We start from the raw sequence: 9,467 nt of genomic DNA on the forward strand, positions 1-9,467 counted from the left end.
CTGCCGGCCCCAGGACGGCCGGGAGATGCTGATGGGACCCGGGGGACTTGGCAGGGAGCACGTCATCACCCAAAATCACATCCATCCCGGCTGCTGCATGGTGCCAAGGGAGCCAGTCCTTGGCACCGAGCCCGTACCCATCTCATCCCGGTCCCAAAGGCCAGGGGAAGATGTCACAGCCTACCCAAACCATTCCCAAGTGGGGAAGATGCCCAAAGCCTGGGGAAAAGTGATGCTGGTGATGGGCGGCCACAAGGAACACTCAGATACCAGCACTGGGAAGGGTGCCCCCTCTTTCTGGGCTCTGTTTCGAGCCCCAGCTCCTCCCCATTGCATCCCTGGAGCCCCCTGGCACGGCTGCGCACGGCACAGAGTGGGGCAGGCGTCCCCAGCAGCCCCAGGACCCAGTCAGAGGGATGATGAATGTGATTTACACTGGGCCCCTTTCTAGTTTTGCTTCTCCTTCATCTTTATCTGCTTCCCACGGCTGCCTTTGCTTTGGCTCGTGGTGGTATCACCGAGCGCATCTCCTGCCTGGGTCCCTGCCGCTCCCTGCGCAGGGCTGGATGTTCACTTCTTTTGTAGCTTAAATCGAAAGTTGTTTAAATCTGAGAGTGGCAGCAAAGCCACCAGCAGGGATCCTCAGCCAGCGCATCCTGAGGAGCCAGGACCCAAAACTGGCTGGGGACAGCAGGGTCCCCGCGTGGCCACCGCCTTGTCCAGGTTGGGAGCCGCTGCCACGACTGCCTGCGGTCTGGTAATAAACACGGAGCAGCTGGTGGAGCCTCTGCCGAGCCAGTCCCCGGGATTTATCCACATTGCTCTGCCTTATCAGCCATGCTTTTCACAAGCACTTAAATTCAGGAGGAAAAGGAAAAAGTGAAATCAGATAGAAATGCAGGTCTGTTTGCTGTTTTCTCCAATGAAATGGTTCTGGGTAAACAGCAGACGCCTTTGATGAAATCCCAGCAGGCTTAAACAATAAAGCTGGTTACAAACTCAATCTGGCGCAGATATCAGATCTGAAATTGTTTCAAAAAACATGTCAACATTTTTCTAATGCTGCTGCAAAACTTCCTCGGCACCTTGCCACAAGCCCGCAGCTGTGACGCAGGGCCCATGCCACCGGCCTGGCCACGGCCACTGTGTCCCCCCCCCCCTTGGTGCCTCTGCGCCCCTTCGCCTGCCCTGGGAGCCCCGGCGGGGAGAAGGCGCTGAGCATCACCTCGGAGGGATGACGAGGTCCCCAGGGGAGCACCTGCCAGCTTGTTTTCCACCTCTGGCCGCTTTGAAATCCAATCATCGTCCCCCAGCCGGGCGTCTCTGGGGACGACGCTCCTCATCCAGGAGGATGAGCCCGGCGAGGTGGGCTCCCCGCCGCGGCACCCCGGCTGCATCACCGAGCACGATTGGCTTTTCCAGGGGAAAAAAAAACAAACAAAAAACCAATTTGCACGGTGAAGGGGAGGGCAGACAAATGCTCCTTGCATGGGCTTTGCCTCCAGTGAGGCACGTTTGCGCCCCTGCGGGACCGGAGCCCCAGCTGGAGCAGGTGTGGGCTGTGCCAGGCAGCCCAAGCCCCCGCCCCGCGCGTTAATAATCCGAACAGGTCCCCGCTCCGCCGCGCACGGCCAGGCTTCGAAACCACTTAAGGATTCAGCGGGGGAGCGCAGAGCTGTGAGCGTGGCGGGGAGCAGGAGAGGAGCAGAGGGACGAGGGACGGAGCCACGCCGTGGCACAGATTTGGGGGTGCCCAGCCAGGGACGGGCGGTGCACGGCTGGGAACGGCCGCTCCTTCACCCTGCAGCTCCAGATGCGTGGCCCAGGGGCATGGGGAGCGTGGTCCTGGGTGTAAATCACACGCTGAGCCTGCCCCCAGCAGCAGCTCGGCAGCTTGGCAGGAGCCCGTTAGCAAATGTCCCTCAATTGGCTTTGGCACTGGAGCGGCAGCGGGTACGTGAGCAGAGAGCGCAGCGGGACGAGGCACATCGGACACTGCTGGGTCCCTTGGGGTGTCAGGGGGCACGGGACACTGGGGCACCCGGGTGAGGGTAATGGGGCTGCTCTGTGCCCCTCCTGGAGGGCTGCTTCCTCTCCTCTGAGGTTTCGGGGCTCAGGGGATGGAGAGGAGCACGGGGGGGAGCCTGGAGCAACCCAAAGGGTGGCGTTGGGCGGCTGAGCAGGATGTCCCTGGGACAGGATGGGACGGGACAGGATGGGACGGGACGGGATGGGACGGGACAGGATGGGATAGGACAGGATGGGAAGGGCAAAGCATTGCTGCTTGGGGGCAATTTCCCACAGGGCAGGTGTCAGTGAGGGTGAGGATGATGACAAGGAGGCAGCAGGTCCACTCACCCCACCAGCAGCACAGCGCTTCGGCACCATTTAGGAAGCCGGAGCCAGCTCTAGGAGTACCCACAGTCCCCCCAGCTCCATGCCCCCATCCCCAGGGAGCTGCTCCCTAAAAGCTGGCACAGCCACCAGCTTCCAGCACCAACCCCGGCCTCATCCTGCACCCCAAAGAAGCCCCCAACCCATGCCCAACGCCCAGCACCGCTCAACACCCCGCAGGGCAGGAGGGCGAGGGACGTCTCCGCTGGAGCAGCGGTGCCTTCCTCGCTCTAGGGAGCCCGAGAGGACAAACAGGAGAGGAAAAGCAGGGCAAGAGGAGGGCGAGCTGGGGCGGGGGGCGCAGGGGGGGCGAGCCCCAGCTCCGGTGCAGCGCGGGAGGAGGACGTGGAGGCCTGACCCCTCCGCCGAGGTTGCTTTCGCCATCGATCCCTGCTGCACTCAGGCTCATTACGGCCGGGGAGCTGCTGCGAGCGGCTGGTGGAGGAGACAGACGAGGAGGGGGGGGTGGGGGGGAGCGCTCTCCGTGGCTCCCTGGATCGTATTAAATATTTACTTTGTTTTGTTTTGTTTTTTTCCCCAGCTATATTGATCAGAGATGGGGAAGGGGGGTGCGCTCGGATGCTGGGAGGGGAAGAGCAGAGGCAGCGGCCGGGCTGCCAGACGGGGACGGACCCCGCGGGCACGCCGCACCCACGGGTGCTGCCCCCCATCCCCACCCAAAGCACCCCCAAACACCCCCCAGCTTGGTTCGAGGCCACCACCAGCACAAGGAGGGGCTGCAATGGGGCGGCTCCCCCCTCCCCGGCACACCCCAGCCTCATCTCAAGGTGGGAGATGCTCGGCTCCATGGGGGTGCCCCCCTTGGTCCGGGCCCCCCGCAACCAGGCTGGGTCCAGCGGCCGTGGAGCCGGCGCTGTTTCTATTTCGAGAGGAGCTCTGCTGGAAAAGGAACAAAAGCGGAGGGGAAGCTATAAATAGCCGCCTCCTTCACACCAGCTCGCCTCCTCCGCCCCGCGCCCGCAGCAGCCTTCGGGGCCGCAGTTTCGGGATGGCACCGGGGGGGTCCCCGCAGCCCCCCAGCCCACGCACGCTCGGGAGGCGCAAAACGCACCCGGCCTCGTGCAAACAGCCCCTGGATAAAAAAAAAATAAATAAATAAAGAGAGGAAAAAAAAAAAAAAAAAAAAAAGGAATCCCGAGGGAATAAAGCGCCGGGGAAGATGTGCCGCCGAAGCAGAATCGGCTCGAACCTGGCTTTGCCCAAGTTGCCCGGCTCAGCACCGCTCCCCACCCGGGCTCTGCACCCACGGCCACCCCGCGGGGCTGCAGCCAGGCTCCTCTCGCCCCAGCCCTCCCGCGCCCTGGATGCTGCAGCTGGGAGCAGGGGAAAGCGGAGCCGGCTCGGGCAGACCTACTTTCAAGGCTTTAATCCTTTTTGCTTAAAGGATCTTTTTTTTTTTTTTTTTTTTTTTTTTTCCCCCCCCTTTCTTTCTTTCTTTTTTTTTTTTTTTTTTTTTCCTCTCTCCCCGCTCGGCAAAGATGCGGTCTGATCAGAGGAGAGACGCAGGGAGCTGACAAGCTGCGGAGTACGGAGAAAAAGGAGAAAGAAATACATATTTATTACCCTCAATTATTAAAAAATAGATAGCAGCAGATCTTAGGCCCTGGCAGAGGCACTGCGGAGTCATTTGTGCGAGGACTATTTTGTTTTTTAAATTCCATTGAAATTATAATACGCCGGGCTTGTTAGCAAAAACACCCCGGCGCATCCCCGCCGAGGGGGACGCGCCCCGGCCCCTCTCCAGCTCCAGGCAGAGGGGCTGTGCGGGGCCGTATCCAGCACCCTGCTGGCTGTGGGATTGGGAAGCAGGGCGGCTCCGGGGGCAGGAGCCGGTGGAGAGGAGCTGGTGGCAGTGGCTGGGCCAGGCGTGGGGATGCTGATGGTGTTTGCCTCCCTCTGGGTTTGCACCGGGGCTCACAGTGGGATTTGTCCCCGTGCCAGCGCATCCTCCAGCCGTGCCATGGATTTGCAGCTGGCTGCACGAAGGTCTCGCGGATGAGAGCTCATCTGGGCCACGGCGGGCTCCCTGCAGAGCCAAAAAAGCACCGGGAAGGGGATGGGAAAAGGGCTCCGCACCCCTCGGGCAGTGCCGGCCACTGGGAAGCAGCTTGGGGGAGCGAAGCAGTGGGGAGCAGCCCCGGTGCAAAGGCAGCTGGAAATAAAAGCGGCTCCCAAGTGCGGCACGGGGCTGGCGGAGCCGCGCTGGCACCTCCCCTCCGCTTGCAGGGCTGCCTCCGTACGGAGTGCTGACAGCTCAGCAGCCAAACTCGCTCCTGCCTCTCCTCCCTGGTAAACAACCGCGGCAGAGACCGGGATCCGGCCACCCATGGGTGTCCCCTGCCAGCCTCCCCGTGCACGGCAGCGGTGCCGGGAGCTGGGTGCACGCGGAGCATCCTCGACGCCCTCCGGCTCCGCGCCCACCCCGTGGCACCACTGGGATGGGAGCAACTCGAGCCCGTTGTGCCCTCGGCTCTCCAGGGCCAAAATCCGCCACCATCCCATGCCTCCAGCCACGAGCAGAGGAGGAACACAAGCAGCTTTCGGTGCTTGGAGGCTCCAGAGTGGCCACAGCCCTAGTGGGACACATCACAAAACGCCGCTCGCCAAAGCCAGGCTGGCTCCGAAACGCTCTGCCGGTGCGGGGAGGGAAGCAGCAGCCGGGCACGTGTGCTATTAAAAAGGAAAAGGAGCTTTCTGCACCAAATGGAGCTTTTTCGGCTTAAGAACCCCGCAATCCTAATCTGAGCAAAGAAGATTCCCCCCCTGTATCTGCCTGGCCTGCATCTGCCCCCGGCAGCGCCGCCGCAGGCGCCGGATCGGTGCGTGGCACGTGCCAAAGCCCTCGGCTCCGGAAGGGAAAGGGCGGCTGCTCGGGAGGGCAGAGCGATGCCGGGCGCGGGCGTTCCTCCGTCAGCGCCGAGCCTCCATCATTTGTCATCGGCAAAAAATAATATTCCTAAAAGTGTCCCCTCTGATTGCAGGGCGGCAGGCGCAGGGCTGCGGGTTTCCATGGAGATGCCGTTGAGCGGGGATGGTACGGGGGATAGTCGCCGCCTGAATTTGGGAAATCGGACCCGGCGTCGGCAGCCGGAGCGGGGACGGCACCAGGGGTGCTGCTGGCAGAGGGACGTCCCCTCTGTCCCCTCCCTCGGGCTGCGTCCCCCAAAGCAGCAGGGGAGGAGGAGCAGCGGTGCTGGAGAGGACGAGGACGCTCCGGCGTCCCAGCGGTGCCCCCATCCCTCTTGCCCGCAGCTCTCCCCCGCCGCCCCCCGACTCGTTGCCTCCGCTCCCAAATTAGATGCCAGCCTCCTCGGGCGGGGGCCAGGGGAGGCGCTGGGGTGGCACCTCGTGTGTCCCACCTCGCCACCGCGCCGGGACGGGGAGCGATCGTGACAATCGCTCCGCTGCCGGCACCTCGCCAGCCCGCTGCTGCCTGCTGCTCCGCCAAAGCACTTTTAAAGACATAATCTGCAGTTAATAACCACAGTTTGTACCGAGCGCCGCTAAGCCCCGGGATCGCGCTTCGCAAACAAAGCCCGCGTTTGGGGCTGCCTGGCAGCGGCTCCTCGAGCCTCCTCGGGGCAGACAGGAGATGCAGGAGCCGGTGGCATCACCCATGGGTGCTCCGAGCACGGGGACGCGCGGTGGCGGCCACGTGGCTCTGTTTAATTCCTGGGGTTTGCTCCTGGAGGATGCCCCGGCCGCATCCAGCCACCGCGTGCCCGGGTCCCTGCGTTTCCCTGCCTGGTTTTCACCTCCAGATGGGGCTTTGCCTCGTGCTGCCAGAACCTGTCACCAGCAGCCCCGTTCCCTGCCTGGCCCCGGGGTGACCACGTCCTGCTCCCGTCCCCACCCTACAAACCGCAGGGACACAGCCCCGAGCGCACCGCGGGGTCGTGCCGCCAGCTCCAGCTCCCGCCAGGTGCCTTGGGGAGGGGCGGGTGTGAAATCACACCCCGAAATGCCTATTTTTACATCGCCTCGCCAGGTTCGCTGCTGTTTCTAGGGCAGCACTTTTGAGGCCACCTGGAGCGTTACCCACGGCCTCGGGCACCCCAGGAGCGAGCGCGGGGACACAGGGACGCAGCAGATGGGGCCACGGGGACCCTTTGGGGCTCCATCAGCACAGGTCACCGAGCACCCAGGGCTCTTTTGCCACCCAGGCAGGTCTCGAGGAGCCACGAGCATCGCAGCAGTGCCCAGCTTTGCCCTCCCGAGCCCCCCTGGCCCCCCCCATCCTCACCGCAGGGACAGGCAGGGCCGCGTCCTGAGCTCTTCCCCCGGCCGCCCCCCGCTCCGCCGGGCACAGAGAGCTTGTGGCTTCCTCCCAGCTCTTTATGAAATTAAACTTTTATGAGCAGAAAGGTTTCTGGGCTCTCAGCTCCTCGGCACAGCAACCGCAGCTCAGCCTGCGCTGTGCCCGGCTCCGCAGGGCGGCTGCTCCTGGGCAAAGCCTCCCTGTGCCTGGAGGGGGGGAGATAAAAAAAACATCTCCCTTGCCCCCCTGCTCCTCACCAGGGTCTCAGGGGTGGGAGCTGCTGCAGGAAGGCACCGCACAGCCCTGCCCTGTGCCCCCCCAACCCCTTCGCACCCACCCAGGGGAGGTTTTTTGGCCATGGAGCAGCAGCAGCCCAGCAGGACGGGAGCTGAAGGGCCCCAGCCCCGGGGCTGAGACGCGGCTGTCCGTGACCTTGGTGTCATCCTTGACCTGGAAATCTCCTCCTGCATCTCCCACGGGGTGCTCCTGGCTATTGCCACCTCTGGCAGGGTGCTGGGGCGCAGCTCTGTCCCCGCTGCCACCCCAGCTCATGCTGGTGCTGCATCCCACGCTCCCACCCCCAGACACCCGCGAGGTCCCGGTGCCAAAACTCATCCCAAAGCCCACCGGCGGTGACGCCGGGCGATGTTTTTTACACCGTGCCATGCCCAGCACCTCCGGGTTGGAGCTCACGTGGGGCAGGAAACCCAAAATATCCCCGGGCATCACAGCCCTGCCCTGGCTGTGCTCCATCAGCCGCTCTGCAAAGCACACCAGGGCAGCTCGGTGCACACCGGGGCACCCTGCTGGGCCACACCGAGGGTCCCCGAGCGTCCCCAAAAGGCAGGAGGGGGCAGAGGGGGTGGCACCCCATGGGCACTCACACAGATCTGCTTCTCCTGAGGATGTCACCCGCACAGGGCTCCCGCAGCCCCCAGCTGTGCCACGTCCCCAGCCCCTAAAACAAACCCCCGTCCCTGGGAGCAGGATGAGGGTGGCAGGGGCAGTGCCACCTCCTCCAACACCACAAACCAGACACCTCCGAGCCCCATCAAGGGCGTCTGGCCACAACCCCGTGCCCAAATCCCACACGTGCCCGCGCTCCTGAGTGGCTGCCGTCCCCTTGTCCCCATGGTGTCCCCTTCCTTGGCACGAACGGGGGGTCCAGGACCCCCACCCAGAGCCCACCAGCCGTGGTGGGCAGGGAAGGGAGAGCCTCTGGGCGGGATGGAGGCCTTCCTCTAACTGCCTGTTGAATTATTCAGGACTGGCATTAACTTATAAATGAGTGTGTTTGACTGATTTTGTGGTTGATGTACAGATAAATTCTAATGAAAGACAGCTACAAGATTTTAAATTATTAATTAGACTGCCACTTAACAAAGCCTATTTGGCACTCTATTTCCTTGCTTAACAAGACAAAAACTTTAAGAATAGGGTTTGGATCAGCCCAGAGGCTCTTCATTTGCATTTTGTTTTTCTAGCTCCAGAAATGAAAGCCGTAGATCTTGACCTTAACAGGCTACCCCTGGTGGGATGAAACCTTCCAGCAGCCCCGCCGCCAGCCTGCGCAGGGCTGGGCTCCACCTCGGGCTCCTGCTCCCCGGCCCCAAAACCACGGCTGCTGCTTTGCCTTCCCCCCCCTGTGCTCCGAGCGGGATGCTCGGGGGGCTCAGGGGGTTTGGGGGGCTTTCCTCGCCCACCCAGTTGGGTTTAGGAGCCGAACAAAGCCGGAGCAGGAGAGGAGAGCCTTGGAGCGTGAGGCCCCGCAGCCGCAAGGTGACATTACCCCGACGGGGAAAGGGCTCCCCGGGGGGGCAACGGGGGCTGAGCCCCTCCTGGGGTCGGTGCCTTTGGGTATGGGGGGGCTGCAGGGAGCTCGCACCCCGTGCCACCGCACTGGAGCCTCGCTGGATATATGGCAGTGCCATAGGGTGGGCCCGGTGCTGTGCCCCCCCGGGGTGTGGGATGGTGACCAAGGGTCCGGGGGGGTCCCCCATATGGCTGTGCTGCCCCCTCCCCTCCCCAACCTCCCCGGGGCTGGCCCAAGCGCGGCGGTGCCGAAGAACCGGGACCCCCCCTGACCCCCCCGGAGGGTCGGCATCTCCCCGGTTATGATGTCAAAAAGCTCCCCTATGATGTCCCAGGCGGTTGCCATGGCAATGGCGTGATGTCACGAATCTCCTCCTTGGGGGGGGGGGCACAAAAGAACGCGCCCCAACTTCCCCACCGAACCCCCCGGTGTCCCCACCGAGCCCGGCGTCCCCCTCCCGAGGAACGGAGCCGGGCTGACACCGGACACCGACCCCCCCGGGACGCCCCCTACCTCAGTGCTCCGGTCCCCGCCGTGCGCCCCCCCCCCCTTCCTCGGTACAGCCCCGTTGCCCCCGAGCCCCCCCCGCGCTCCCGGTGCCCGCCGTACCCCGGTGCCTTCGGGACCCGCCGCGCTCCCGGTGCCGGCTCCGTGCGCCCCCCCGGTTCCCCGCACTCCCTCCGGTGCCGCTCCCCGGGGACCCGGGGGTGCCGGTAGCACGGCGGCAGAGGCGAGTAGAATAACGGGGGGGGTAGAGGAAAGAGAGAAGAGGGGGGGGGGGCGCCCGGCGGCGCGGCCCCAACTTCGTCGGGGAGGCAAACTTCGGGAACGGCCCCGGTGCCCCCGGTGCCCTCCCGGTGCGGCGCTCACCTTGGCGGAGCATCTTGGTGCCGGTGCGGGGCGCGGTTCTCCCGGCGCGGCGGTAACGGCGGCGGCGGCGGCGGCGCTCAGAGCCGCGGGCACGGCGGCAGCGGCGGCGGC

Source organism: Netta rufina (genome assembly GCF_964035555.1).
Source record: "Netta rufina genome assembly, chromosome: 21".
NCBI classification, from domain to species: Eukaryota; Metazoa; Chordata; class Aves; order Anseriformes; family Anatidae; genus Netta; species Netta rufina.